The sequence below is a fragment of the Bos indicus genome, chromosome 12, assembly GCF_029378745.1.
Source record: "Bos indicus isolate NIAB-ARS_2022 breed Sahiwal x Tharparkar chromosome 12, NIAB-ARS_B.indTharparkar_mat_pri_1.0, whole genome shotgun sequence".
In the NCBI taxonomy this organism is placed as follows: domain Eukaryota; kingdom Metazoa; phylum Chordata; class Mammalia; order Artiodactyla; family Bovidae; genus Bos; species Bos indicus.
Window position 1 is genome coordinate 11,170,777 of NC_091771.1, and position 12,738 is coordinate 11,183,514.

The following is a 12,738-nucleotide window of genomic DNA, read 5'->3' on the forward strand; positions in this document are numbered from 1 at the left end:
TAGGACAAGGATGACCACCACATTGTGGAAAATTTGATAGCAAATTAGGTTAGGGGACTCAGAAATTTAAGGATTCAACAGTCATATGAAAAGCAATTTAAAAATCCAGATTTCAGACCTAAAGAAAGGCAGATCTAAGGTAAATTTCAACCACCACAATAAAACATATCAAAAAGTTAATAGACAAAGATTCTGTATTCCCCAGACAGTTCTAAGAATCAAGTGCCTGGTATATGAAGTAAACCTTCAAAGAAGAAGGTACAACAAATGGAATGAGATTATTACTTATGGGAAGGTTAAATTCAAGATTATACTTATGTTAGAGTTTAGAGGCCTCCAGGTTTTGCAAACATATGCAGTTTTACACACACTTTAATAGAACAAGGCATCATATGAAACAGTATTTGTCCTACCAAAAGAAGATGAGGTAAGATTAAAGTGGAAATAAATCTGTCTTCGTATCTAGGAGTTCAAAGCAAATTCCCATCTTCCTTAGGCCCATCTTATACAGGTAATGTCACAACACTTCAACTATGAAAAAATTCTAATAGTGAGAAAAAAGCTGCTGTAGAAATTAAACAAATGCCTTGTCCTCTCTCTGATGAAAAAGGAAACTAGTCTGAACAAATTTTCAAAATCATTGGTTAACTCATTTGGCCATACCTTATCACCAAAATCATCACCAAGGAACTTAATGTAAGATTTTATTCACTCCTGAGGCAACACAGACCATTTCAAACAAAGCATCATTTGTTGGTGGGGGCTCAACTGAGCAGCTGCAGTCTGGAAGGCCTGCAGTCCAGCACGACCTAACCTTGAGCAAGTCACAAGACCTCTCTGGGCCACAGTCTCAACTTTAAAAGTGAGGCAGCCGAACGATCTTCAATCTTTTAATGCGAAGTTCTTCAAACTGGTCATTCTAAGTTTAATTCTGATGACTCACTTTAACTTCTATTCAACTTTATGAAAGGAAAAGGGTGGGAAGGGGACTACATAATAAGTCATACTGGTTTGCCTTTGCTTCTGTTTTTTTTTTTTTCCCTCCCTCTCCTTGAAGCCCCACTTCAGTCTTCTCCACATAACAAGAAACCAAAATATACGATTCGTATTTATCTTTATTTAAATTGCAATGGTGTCTTAATTTTAATATACTAAATTCTTCTACTTTAATAAATGAAATCTTAATTATTTGCTCATTTGTGCGCCCCTTGATTTTTCTCTGTGGGTCACTGGCCTTAAAAACTCAATAAAAAGAAAGAAAGGCAAAAGTTTCATTAAATTTTTCACACAGAGCAGACCAGAAGTAAATACAGCTTCTGCTTACTCAAAAGCTGACTAAACCGGCAATATGCAAACAAAGATGATAGCAAATGGCTCAGAGCTAAACTGGTAAAATGTCTGCTTATGCCTGTCAATTGAGATCTGATAACAGGAACAATCTTTTCAAAGAGTAAGAAATAATAATTGACTGCCTTTCTATCTTCCCTTTCATCTGACAGGCCTTCAGTCACTTATAAAAGTTATTAACAGCGAATCCTCGATGAGCTAGCTAAATATCATCACAGTCAACAATAAATGACTTGCCAAGTTTGAGTTCTGAAAACTGTATTTGGAAGCACTGCATATTCAAACTTTACTTTCATTCAGATTTTAGTTTCACAAAATAACTTTTTAAGTAATATACTGCTGCATCCAGTTTCTCAGAGCACCTAGAATTTGAAGGGACAGCGTTATATACACTTGACAAAATCTCCTAATTTCCATAATGAGAACTATTTCAGGAAAGGACTAAGTAATCTTTTCTTAGTTTTTAATTTTTAATTCAAAACAAGCAAATTTTAAGAACAGTTGTATAGACGGAAGGTCAACATTCTTTTTTTTTTAACACAAATCAAAATCCTGCATTTCCTCAGAAACTAGTTATGCTTCTAAGGTTGCTACTCTGAACAAATTTCTAGTGTGAATTATAAAACTTTATTATTTTTTCCTAACTGTAAATGAATCATTCTAGCCTTTCTTCCTCTTTAATAATCACTTTTACTTGTTATCTAAATGACCGTGCATTTTATCCAAACTTACATTCGGTTTCAAAATTAAATGTTTAGTATAAACTTCATTAACTTTAAAGAAACAAAAAAAAAAATTACAAAGAATATTACAGTCAGTGAGCAACACCTATGACTGAGTTGTCTACACACTTCCCCTTAACTAAAATGCTAAAACAAAAGCATTGCCCTTCAACTTCTTCCTTAACACTCAAATCACACATGAATAATACAGTTTGCTTAATTGTAATTTACAGGGCACCCTCACAAATATAGTCACATTTTTAAAAATTAGAATTTGACCTCGTTTCCTTTGTGGTATTAAAAAAAAAAAAAAATCAAGAAAAGTCTCCTTTATTCTCAAGTCACACAGAGGGGAAAAAGAAATCACAGAAAATAAACTGCTTCATCAAGAAGATCTCAAAGTTTCCAGAATCTGAATGCTTTGTTTCCCCCTAGTAGGAAAGTGCAATCAGGCATGGGACCGCGACACACATTTTCCCAGAGAGTTAAAGATCACATTCAGCCATGTTCTCCGACAGGTAAGAAGCACCCTCCCCGTTTACCAGCCCAGGAAACAGCCAGAAGCAGACACGCAAAATCTTAATGTGTTACCTTCCAATATTCTCGTTCTCCTTAGACACTGTCCTTTGGGCTGGAAAGTAAAAAGCTATCCGGCAAGTTTTGTGCTGTTAAAATGGCTCCTGTAGATTGGGGAAGTGGTGTCTGTGCTTCAGCTTATGAGTCATACGTGAAACTGAGTGTTTCTGAGGGAGGCACGCCCATGTTGCTGTGGACCCAGTTACTCTGCTAGGTCAAACATGCAAATCCACAGGTAAAAACGGGGCAGAGAGACAGCAAAGGGGGAGAGGCAGAGCCAAGCAGCCAGACCTCCCTTGATTAAACTATTACTCAGCCCAGGTTAATTACCATGATTTAAAATTCACAATAAAACAGAGTCAGAATCTAGAAGGAAGCAAAATGAAAAACCTGCATGCTGTTTAAAAAAAAATACAAATAGCAACTTTTAAAAGTTACTTTAATATAGCAACTAAATATAAAGATGAAAGGGAAAAAAGGAGGGGAGGGGATGGAAGGGAGACAGCAAACTTTCTGCCTTTGAATGTAACAATGGCCCGGGAAGCCTAACCTGGCTACTCATTAACTCTTATATAAAAGGTGTATATTGCTATGTAATCTGGAAAAGCCAGCACACTGAAATACCAGATGCAGATTTATAAGTTCGCTAAACAGATAAAATCCACTAGAAAATTCAAAGTTCAGTGGAAAAATAAGTGTGAATTACTAATCTGGCTTTCAGACTAAAAAAAGTAAACTTGGGGTTAGAAAGGAACTAAAGTCCAATACAGCAAAATGATTTTAAATAAAACTGCAAGCTTGATGAAACCCTGTTTGAATCAGATTATCAATACGATCGTGGTTCATAACTCTACTACTCCCAAGTGGTAGCCACAGTTCTCTTGACCTTTCAAACAGAACTGTCCACAAATAAAAGCCAACCATGGTATGCCCTGGAGAGCCCCAGGGTGTCAACACGTGGCTGGTGAAGTTTTGCTCTCCAAGTCCCTGTCCATCTGACAAGGTGCCCAAGCAGCTGAAACTGCAGTCACTACAGATATTTACCCTGTCCCTGGCTGCGTATATATTAATTTCTTCTAAGAGCCTAAATTGATCAGAATGGCTTGAAAGAATTAAGCACTTCCAAAAGTACTTTAAAAGCGCAGCTCACTGGCTAGCCTTCATCCTAATCTTTTACAAAAAATAAACAGGATTTAGCAAGGTCTCCTCCCCTCAGTTAATTACTTGGAAGTAATCATTCTGCCCTACTAGAGGCACAGCTGAGGGGACAAGCTGTCACTGACTTAGGAACTTTGTAAACTGCTACAAAACACAGTGACTGTGAACCAACTTTCTGCCCGCTGTGTGCCTGTTTATTCCATGTCACTGAACACTGCCTAATCTTTTTACTAAAATAATCTCCACGATTTAATAAATTATTAATAAAAGCTAGGCTAGAAAGAAAAATGCATCACATGTTCTGCCATCAAATGTCATACATGACTTGATTTAGAGCTCATTGATCCAGAGGGACTCTTTGGAACCCAAACACCAAGAGAGGCCCTCTGAGCAGTCACGGGAGATTATCACTTGGAAAATCCCCAAGCTGTTTCCCAGAGTTAAAATTTATCTTAGATAATATCCACATAAGCCTAATTTGATTATCTTTTAGCCAATCGAATTATAATGGTAAAAGCGGGGCTAGTGGAAGGATGATTTCAGCCAACAAGTGACAGAGGGGATCATAAGAAAAGGTTTTTTTTTAAAAAAAAAAGTCAGTCACTACAAATGTAACTTAAAAGTACTGGAGTCTGGGATAGTTAGGGAGTTTGGGATGGACATGTACACACTGCTACTTTACAATGAACAGGCAGCAGGGACCACTGTATACCACATGGAACTCTCTCTGCTGGATGTTACGTATCAGCCTGAACGGAGAATGGATACATGAATGTGGATGGCTGAGTCCCTTTGTTGTGCACCTGAAACTATCAGCACATCGTCAACTGGCCATACCCCAATATAAAATAAATATCAAAAAAAAAAAGAGTACTGGGGTCTGAAGCTACTCTGAAATGTCAGAGGATATTCAGGATATCTGAGGATGTCACCAAAGAGCAAGCGCCTACAAGTCAGCATTATGATAAAGGTTTTAAAAAACAGATGACCAACATCAAATGCATCAACATTTTTATGAAGTATAGATACATAAAAGGGTAAACTTCTGCTGTTTAGAAAATCCATTTATATACAGTACTTCATCACCTGATAATGGCAGATACTTGGACTGTAATTTAGAAAAAGTACTTTTGGCCACCAGTAGAAGAGACGTAAAGTAAAAGTAATTAACTTTTTTCAACAGAAACAAGCAGCTGTTCCCAAAAATGCGATGCAGAGTTGCTACCGTAATATACTGCCGCTTTGCTCAGGGGTGTCTCTATAACCATTATTTTACCACCTACACGAATTGGATCCTGGTTCTATTCACAGCCCCCCATAATCAACCTCCGCCAAAAAAAAAAAAAACTGGCAAACAGTTTAGCACAGGATGGGTTCCAATACCAGCTCTGCTTCCTATTAGCTGTGAAATCCTGGGAAATTACTAAAACCTCTGCCTAAACTTTTTTATCTGTAATTTAGAGTAACAGTATCCACCTCAAAGAATTATTGTGAGAATTAAAGCCAGTTCATATACTACTATTTGGAACATGTAAAGAACTTTCACAATTCAAAAAAAAAGAAAACAAATCAACTTTCTAAATGCTCAAATGATTTGAACAGATACTTTACAAAAGAAGAGACACAGATGGTAAGTAAGAACAGAAAAGATCTCAACATTGTTACTCAATAAAGAAAAGCAAATTAAAGTCACAGGACCACTATACCCATTAGAGTAGATTAACAACACCACCACCATCTACAATACCAAGGGCTGGTAAGGATATGAAACAACTCCACTTCTCACACACTGTTGGTGGGAATGCCTATTAGGAAAACAGTTTCAGTTCAGTTCAGTTTAGTCGCTCAGTCCTGTCTGACTCTTCGCGACCCCATGAATCGAAGCACGCCAGGCCTCCCTGTCCATCACCAACTCCTGGAGTTCACTCAGACTCACGTCCATCGAGTCAGTGATGCCATCCAGCCATCTCATCCTCTGTCATCCCTTTCTCCTCTTGCCCCCAATCCCTCCCAGCATCAGAGTCTTTTCCAATGAGTCAACTCTTTGCATCAGGTGGCCAAAGTACTGGAGTTTCAGCTTCAGCATCATTCCCTCCAAAGAAATCCCAGGGCTGATCTCCTTCAGAATGGACTAGTTGGATCTCCTTGCAGTCCAAAGGACTCAAGAGTCTTCTCCAACACCACAGTTCAAAAGCATCAATTCTTCGGTGCTCAGCCTTCTTCACAGTCCAACTCTCACATCCATACATGACCACAGGAAAAACCATAGCCTTGACTAGGCGGACCTTTGTTGGCAAAGTAATGTCTCTGCTTTTGAATATGCTATCTAGGTTGGTCATAACTTTCCTTCCAAGGAGTAAGCATCTTTTAATTTCATGGCTGCAGTCACCATCTGTAGTGATTTTGGAGCCCCCAAAAATAAAGTCTGACACTGTTTCCACTGTTTCCCCATCTATTTCCCATGAAGTGATGGGACCGGATGCCATGATCTTCGTTTTCTGAATGTTGAGCTTTAAGCCAACTTTTTCACTCTCCACTTTCACTTTCATCAAGAGGCTTTTTAGTTCCTCTTCACTTTCTGCCATAAGGGTGGTGTCATCTGCATATCTGAGGTTATTGATATTTCTCCTGGCAATCTTGATTCCAGCTTGTGTTTCTTCCAGTCCAGCGTTTTTCATGATGTACTCTGCATATAAGTTAAATAAACAGGGTGATAATATACAGCCTTGATGTACGCCTTTTCCTATTTGGAACCAGTCTGTTGTTCCATGTCCAGTTCTAACTGTTGCTTCCTGACCTGCATACAGGTTTCTCAAGAGGCAGGTCAGGTGGTCTGGTATTCCCATCTCTTTCAGAATTTCCCACAGTTTATTGTGATCCACACAGTCAAAGGCTTTGGCATAGTCAATATAGCAGAAATAGATGTTTTTCTGAAACTCTCTTGCTTTTTCCATGATCCAGCAGATGTTAGCAATTTGATCTCTGGTTCCTCTGCCTTTTCTAAAACCAGCTTGAACATCAGGAAGTTCACAGTTCATGTATCGCTGAAGCCTGGCTTGGAGAATTTTGAGCATTACTTCACTAGCATGTGAGATGAGTGCAATTGTGCGGTAGTTTGAACATTCTTTGGCATTGCCTTTCTTGGGGATTGGAATGAAAATGGACCTTTTCCAGTCCTGTGGCCACTGCTGAGTTTTCCAAATTTGCTGGCATATTGAGTGCAGCACTTTCACAGCATCATTTTTCAGGATTTGAAATAGCTCAACTGGAATTCCATCACCTCCACTAGCTTTGTTCGTAGTGATGCTTTCTAAGGCCCACTTGACTTTACATTCCAGGATGTCTGGCTCTAGGTCAGTGATCACACCATCGTGAAAACAATTTAGCAATTTCTAATTTAGGGCTTCCCTTGTGGCTCAGCTGGTAAAGAATCTGCCTGTAATGTGGGAGACCTGGGTTCGATCCCTGGGTTGAGAAGATCCCCTGGAGAAGGGAAAGGCTACCCACTCCAGTATTCTGGCCTGGAGAAGTCCACAGACTGTAAAGTCTATGGGGTCGCAAAGAGTCAGACACAACTGAGAGACTTCCACTTTCACTTTAGCAATTTCTTATACAGTTAAACATATACTTACCATACAATCCTGCTGTCCCACTCCTAGATATTTACCCAAGAGAAATATATATAAGCTTCTACATAAATACTATCAACAAATACTGGAAATGCAAATGTCCAACTGGTGAACAAATAAACATGTGGTATATCCATACAAGAGCTTCCGTGGTGGCTCAGCAATAAAGAATCACCTGCCAGTGCAGGAGACATGGGTTCAATCCAAGTCAGGAGGATTCCCTGAAAGAGGAAATGGCAACCCACACCAGGATCCTAGCCTGGAAACTTCCATGGACAGAGAAGCTTGGCAGGCTACTGTCCATGGGGTCACAAAGAGTCAGACACGACCGAGCAACTAAACAATAACATATCCATACAATGGAATGCTATCAGCAATAAAAAGGTATGAACTTCTACACCTGATGATGACACAATACAGATGAATCTAAAAGCATCAGTTCAGTTCAATTCAGTCACTCAGTCGTGTCTGACTCTTTGCAACCCCATGAATCGCAGCACGCCAGGCCTCCCTGTTCATCACCAACTCCCGGAGTTCACCCAGACTCACATCCATGGAGTCGGTGATGCCATCCAGCCATCTCATCCTCTCGTCCCCTTCTCCTCCTGCCCCCAATCCCTCTAAGCACCAGAGTCTTTTCCAATGAGTCAACTCTTCACATGAAGTGCCCAAAGTACTGGAGTTTCAGCTTCAGCATCATTCCTTCCACAGAAATCCCAGGGCTGATCTCCTTCAGAATGGCTAAATTAAATAAACCAAACTCAAAATGCATACTGTATGATTCCATTTATATGACATTCTCAAAAAGGCAATACAGACAGAAGAAATCCTATCAGTGGTTGCCAGGGGTTGGGAATGAGGAGAGTGGGTTGACTACAAAGAAGAACAAGGGAACTATATCTCGTATGGTTGGTTGTGGTATTGGTGATAAGATCTGTACCTGTCAAAAGTCACAGAACTACATAACTAAGTAGGGCAAACAATATAGTATTATAAACTATACATCAATAAACCGGACTTTAAAAAGAAATCCAGTTCATGGGTAATAGTGATTAATACAGTAGCAGGTGCTTAGTAAACACTTCATAAATATGAGCTGCTATCACTATGCTTCACAGTAGAAGCAACCAGTATCAAATACTTCAGGAAGACAAATTTTAGATCTCTAAATTTCTATATAAATAAAATGTGGCATCTCAGATTTGTGATGGAAATACAATGTACCTGTATATACTGTGCGTATGTTTATTTCTAAAATTAGATATATATATCAAAGTCAGTATATATCTTAATATAGAGTTATCACACCTGGGGGAATTGCCAACATTGATATTTGAACTATTAGCTGAGAAAGATTTCAACTGAATGAATGTATTAAATGCCAACTAAAGTTAAGACGCTCTTTATTTCTTTAAGATGGAACTCATGAAAAGAATTTACTGTGTAAGCAAGCACTCTCTTCTTCCTTTTTATTTTTACCTCTTCTCCTTGACCTCAAATTTGAGAACTTTGAGTATATAAAAATACAGAACAGTCTTAAGTTTTATATCTAGGAAACCTGGGCTAAAAAAAAAAAAAAGGTATGCTGTGAATCTTTCTGGGTGAGCAGCTAACATGCTTCCATTCAGAGATGGAAAAATAAAAGATCAAACCATTAAAATGACAAATGACTAAAATCACTCTTCTCTACTATTTTTATATAAAAATAAAAATTTAAAGACTGAGATTCAGTGTTAGACAAATCTTTCAGGGAGATAGCATTAGTTTTGTTGATGCTGCTGCTGCTGCTGCTGCTGCTGCTGCTAAGTCGCTTCAGTCGTGTCCAACTCTGTGCAACCCCATAGACGGCAGCCCACCAGGCTCCCCTGTCCCTGGGATACTCCAGGCAAGAACACTGGAGTGGGTTGCCATTTCCTTCTCCAATGCATGAAAGTGAAAAGTGAAAGTGAAGCCGTTCAGTCGTGCCCGACTCTTAGCGACCCCATGGACTGCATGCAGCCCACCAGGCTCCTCCGTCCATGGGATTTTCCAGGCAAGAGTACTGGAGTGGGTTGCTATTCAAAGGGTAATGCTAGGTTCTGAGCAATGTGTTCAGTTCAGTCGCTCAGCCATGTCTGACCCTTTGCAACCCCATGAATCGCAGCATGCCAGGCCTCCCTGTCCATCACCAACTCCCGGAGCACTCCCAACTGTGAGCTTAAATGTAAAACATAGTTAATTCTCTATTGTCTATCACTAGATTTGTTAAACCAAGGCCCCCTCCCCATTTCTGCAGATTACCAGGACTCATCCACAAGAATGTTCTCCTGGTCAAGTGTCTATGTGTTTTCACAGGCACGGTGAAGGCGAAAGAACCATAACTGCATCTGGCTTTGCTCATTACTACATTCCTACCACCAAGACAGGATCCAGTTCAGTTCAGTTCAGTCGCTCAGTTGTGTCTAATTCTTCGCGACCCCATGAATCGAAGCACGCCAGGCCTCCCTGTCCATCACCAACTCCTGGAGTTCACTCAGACTCACGTCCATCGAGTCAGTGATGCCATCCAGCCATCTCATCCTCTGTCGTCCCCTTCTCCTCTTGCCCCCAATCCCTCCCAGCATCAGAGTCTTTTCCAATGAGTCAACTCTTCACATGAGGTGGCCAAAGTACTGGAGTTTCAGCTTCAGCATCATTCCCTCCAAAGAAATCCCAGGGCTGATCTCCTTCAGAATGGACTAGTTGGATCTCCTTGCAGTCCAAAGGACTCTCAAGAGTCTTCTCCAACACCACAGTTCAAAAGCATCAATTCTTCGGTGCTCAGCCTTCTTCACAGTCCAACTCTCACATCCATACGTGACCACAGGAAAAACCATAGCCTTGACTAGGCGGACCTTTGTTGGCAAAGTAATGTCTCTGCTTTTGAATATGCTATCTAGGTTGGTCATAACTTTCCTTCCAAGGAGTAAGCATCTTTTAATTTCATGGCTGCAGTCACCATCTGTAGTGATTTTGGAGCCCCCAAAAATAAAGTCTGACACTGTTTCCACTGTTTCCCCATCTATTTCCCATGAAGTGATGGGACCGGATGCCATGATCTTCGTTTTCTGAATGTTGAGCTTTAAGCCAACTTTTTCACTCTCCACTTTCACTTTCATCAAGAGGCTTTTTAGTTCCTCTTCACTTTCTGCCATAAGGGTGGTGTCATCTGCATATCTGAGGTTATTGATATTTCTCCTGGCAATCTTGATTCCAGCTTGTGTTTCTTCCAGTCCAGCGTTTCTCATGATGTACTCTGCATATAAGTTAAATAAACAGGGTGACAATATACAGCCTTGACGAACTCCTCTTCCTATTTGGAACCAGTCTGTTGTTCCATGTCCAGTTCTAACTGTTGCTTCCTGACCTGCATACAGGTTTCTCAAGAGGCAGGTCAGGTGGTCTGGTATTCCCATCTCTTTCAGAATTTCCCACAGTTTATTGTGATCCACACAGTCAAAGGCTTTGGCATAGTCAATAAAGCAGAAATAGATGTTTTTCTGGAACTCTCTTGCTTTTTCCGTGATCCAGCAGACGTTGGCAATTTGACCTCTGGTTCCTCTGCCTTTTCTAAAACCAGCTTGGTCCATTTGCAGCCAATTAGGTGGACTATGTTTATTCCCCATGGGGATCCAGTGTGCCATGGCCACACACAGACCCCGCCTCAGTGTGTACACATGTGCAGATTGCCCTAAGGGGACCTGGAGACAGTCCTTTTCAGTGGACATTCATGCCTGGCATGGTGTTCCCAATCTATGCTCCAGATTGGGATACGTGTGGTGCTTTGGAAAGCCCCAGGGCACAGTGGCCAGGGTCCACATTGGTCAAGTCATAAGGTCCATCCTCACTAAACTGCAGAATAAAGAGCATATGATTGAGGCCCTCCGCTGGGCCAAGTTCAAGTTCCATGGCCACAAGAAGACACATATCTCCGAGAAGTGGGGATTTACTAAGTTTAATGTAGATGAATTTGAAGATATGGTGGCAGAAACATGGCTCATCCCAGATGGCTATGGAGTCAAATCATCCCTAATGAAGGCCCTCTGGACAAATGGTGGGCCCTGCAGTCATGAGAGCCTTGCTGCTGTCCCCTCCTTACTCATGCCCACGAATAAATCCTACTTTTCTGTCAAAAAAAGAAAAGGACAAGGTCCAACACATAGCAGAAGCTCAGCGACATGAGTACTATCCCAACCACACACACCACCTCTACCTTATCCCTTCATCCATCAGTAGACACTTACTTTGATCCATGATTTGATACAGCTGAATTCATGTAACTATGTTACCAGATTCTACTGTAGGCATTACTTTGGGTGGTTTTCCTTTCTTGTCAAAAATAACCAAGATTTAACTGTACAATTATATTCTTTATGATGCTTCCAAGTAACAGGCTAACTGCAATCTCAAGTTTCGTATCATATGAAATTGTATCTCTTACAATCTAAAATTCAGTATTACAGACAATATGTCTTCTACCTCAGTGGACTGTAACCAGGGATGCACCTCCAGATAACCTAGTCTGTGAAGACGCATGCCTACTCCCAGAAGCAGAATCAGCGGTATGGGTGGAGCCCAGGCTTCTGAGAGCCACGGCTCTGCTGCTCTGCAGCCCTAGACCCAACGCAGTCAGTGCTCTTCACCCGGCAGCCACTCCGAAGGACGGCCACCTTACTGCTCAACAATCTCCAAATGTTGTGGAGGGGAAATCTTCTATTTTTTAATCTGAGATTAGAGTGCGACTCCAGTTCCTCCTGTGCTACTCTTCAGGTAAAAGTAACATCACGGGAAAATACCATCTCAGCAACATCCTAACTGTCCCTTTCTCTACCACCAACTGTCTACTTTCAATTCACCTTTCACTACCATCAGAGAAATCTTCCTAAAGAACAACTCTGCAAGTGATGTGATGATCACTCATGGCTGAAAAACCAACTTTGATTTCCTGCGGGCAGAAAGCTGGACCACCTATCCCGGTGTTCACAGTTCTCATACCGTGACCTCAATCACCTGTTTCCGGCCCTGTCTTCCCCTCTCTGCACGTCCCCACTGTCTCTCGTGGGGCTCTTTTTCTCTCTGTCCTTCCCTCCCTCTGGCCTCCCCATCCCCCTTCACTCACACACACACACACACACACACACACTCCAGGCTTACTGAAACATTTTGGATGGCTTCATTCCTGTTCGTTTGCCTTCTCTGAGCTTGGAAAGCACCTGCGTTACTTCCTACCCTTTCCCTTATCTCTGCCTACTCGTCCACCCTTCACAGTCTCAGTTCAAATGCCTTCT

The 12,738-nt window shown here is 41.0% G+C and overlaps 1 protein-coding gene and 1 pseudogene across 5 annotated transcripts in view; one reads left to right on the forward strand and one right to left on the reverse strand.

The window, feature by feature from the left end:
* The window catches only part of ELF1 (E74 like ETS transcription factor 1), a 122,476-nt gene that overhangs the window by 83,175 nt on the left and 26,563 nt on the right, over window positions 1–12,738 (reverse strand). For 2 of the 5 annotated variants that reach the window (XM_070799991.1, XM_019971196.2), the window contains exon 1: window positions 2,661–2,943. The exons of 2 other annotated variants lie outside the window; for them this stretch is intronic. The gene's annotated coding sequence lies outside the window, so the exon portion shown is untranslated. Of the gene's footprint in view, window positions 1–2,660; window positions 2,944–12,738 lie in introns of those variants that run through there. One more of the 5 variants, XM_019971194.2, reaches the window with a different exon arrangement.
* On the forward strand, window positions 11,041–11,163 carry LOC139186313 (small nucleolar RNA SNORA70; annotated as a pseudogene).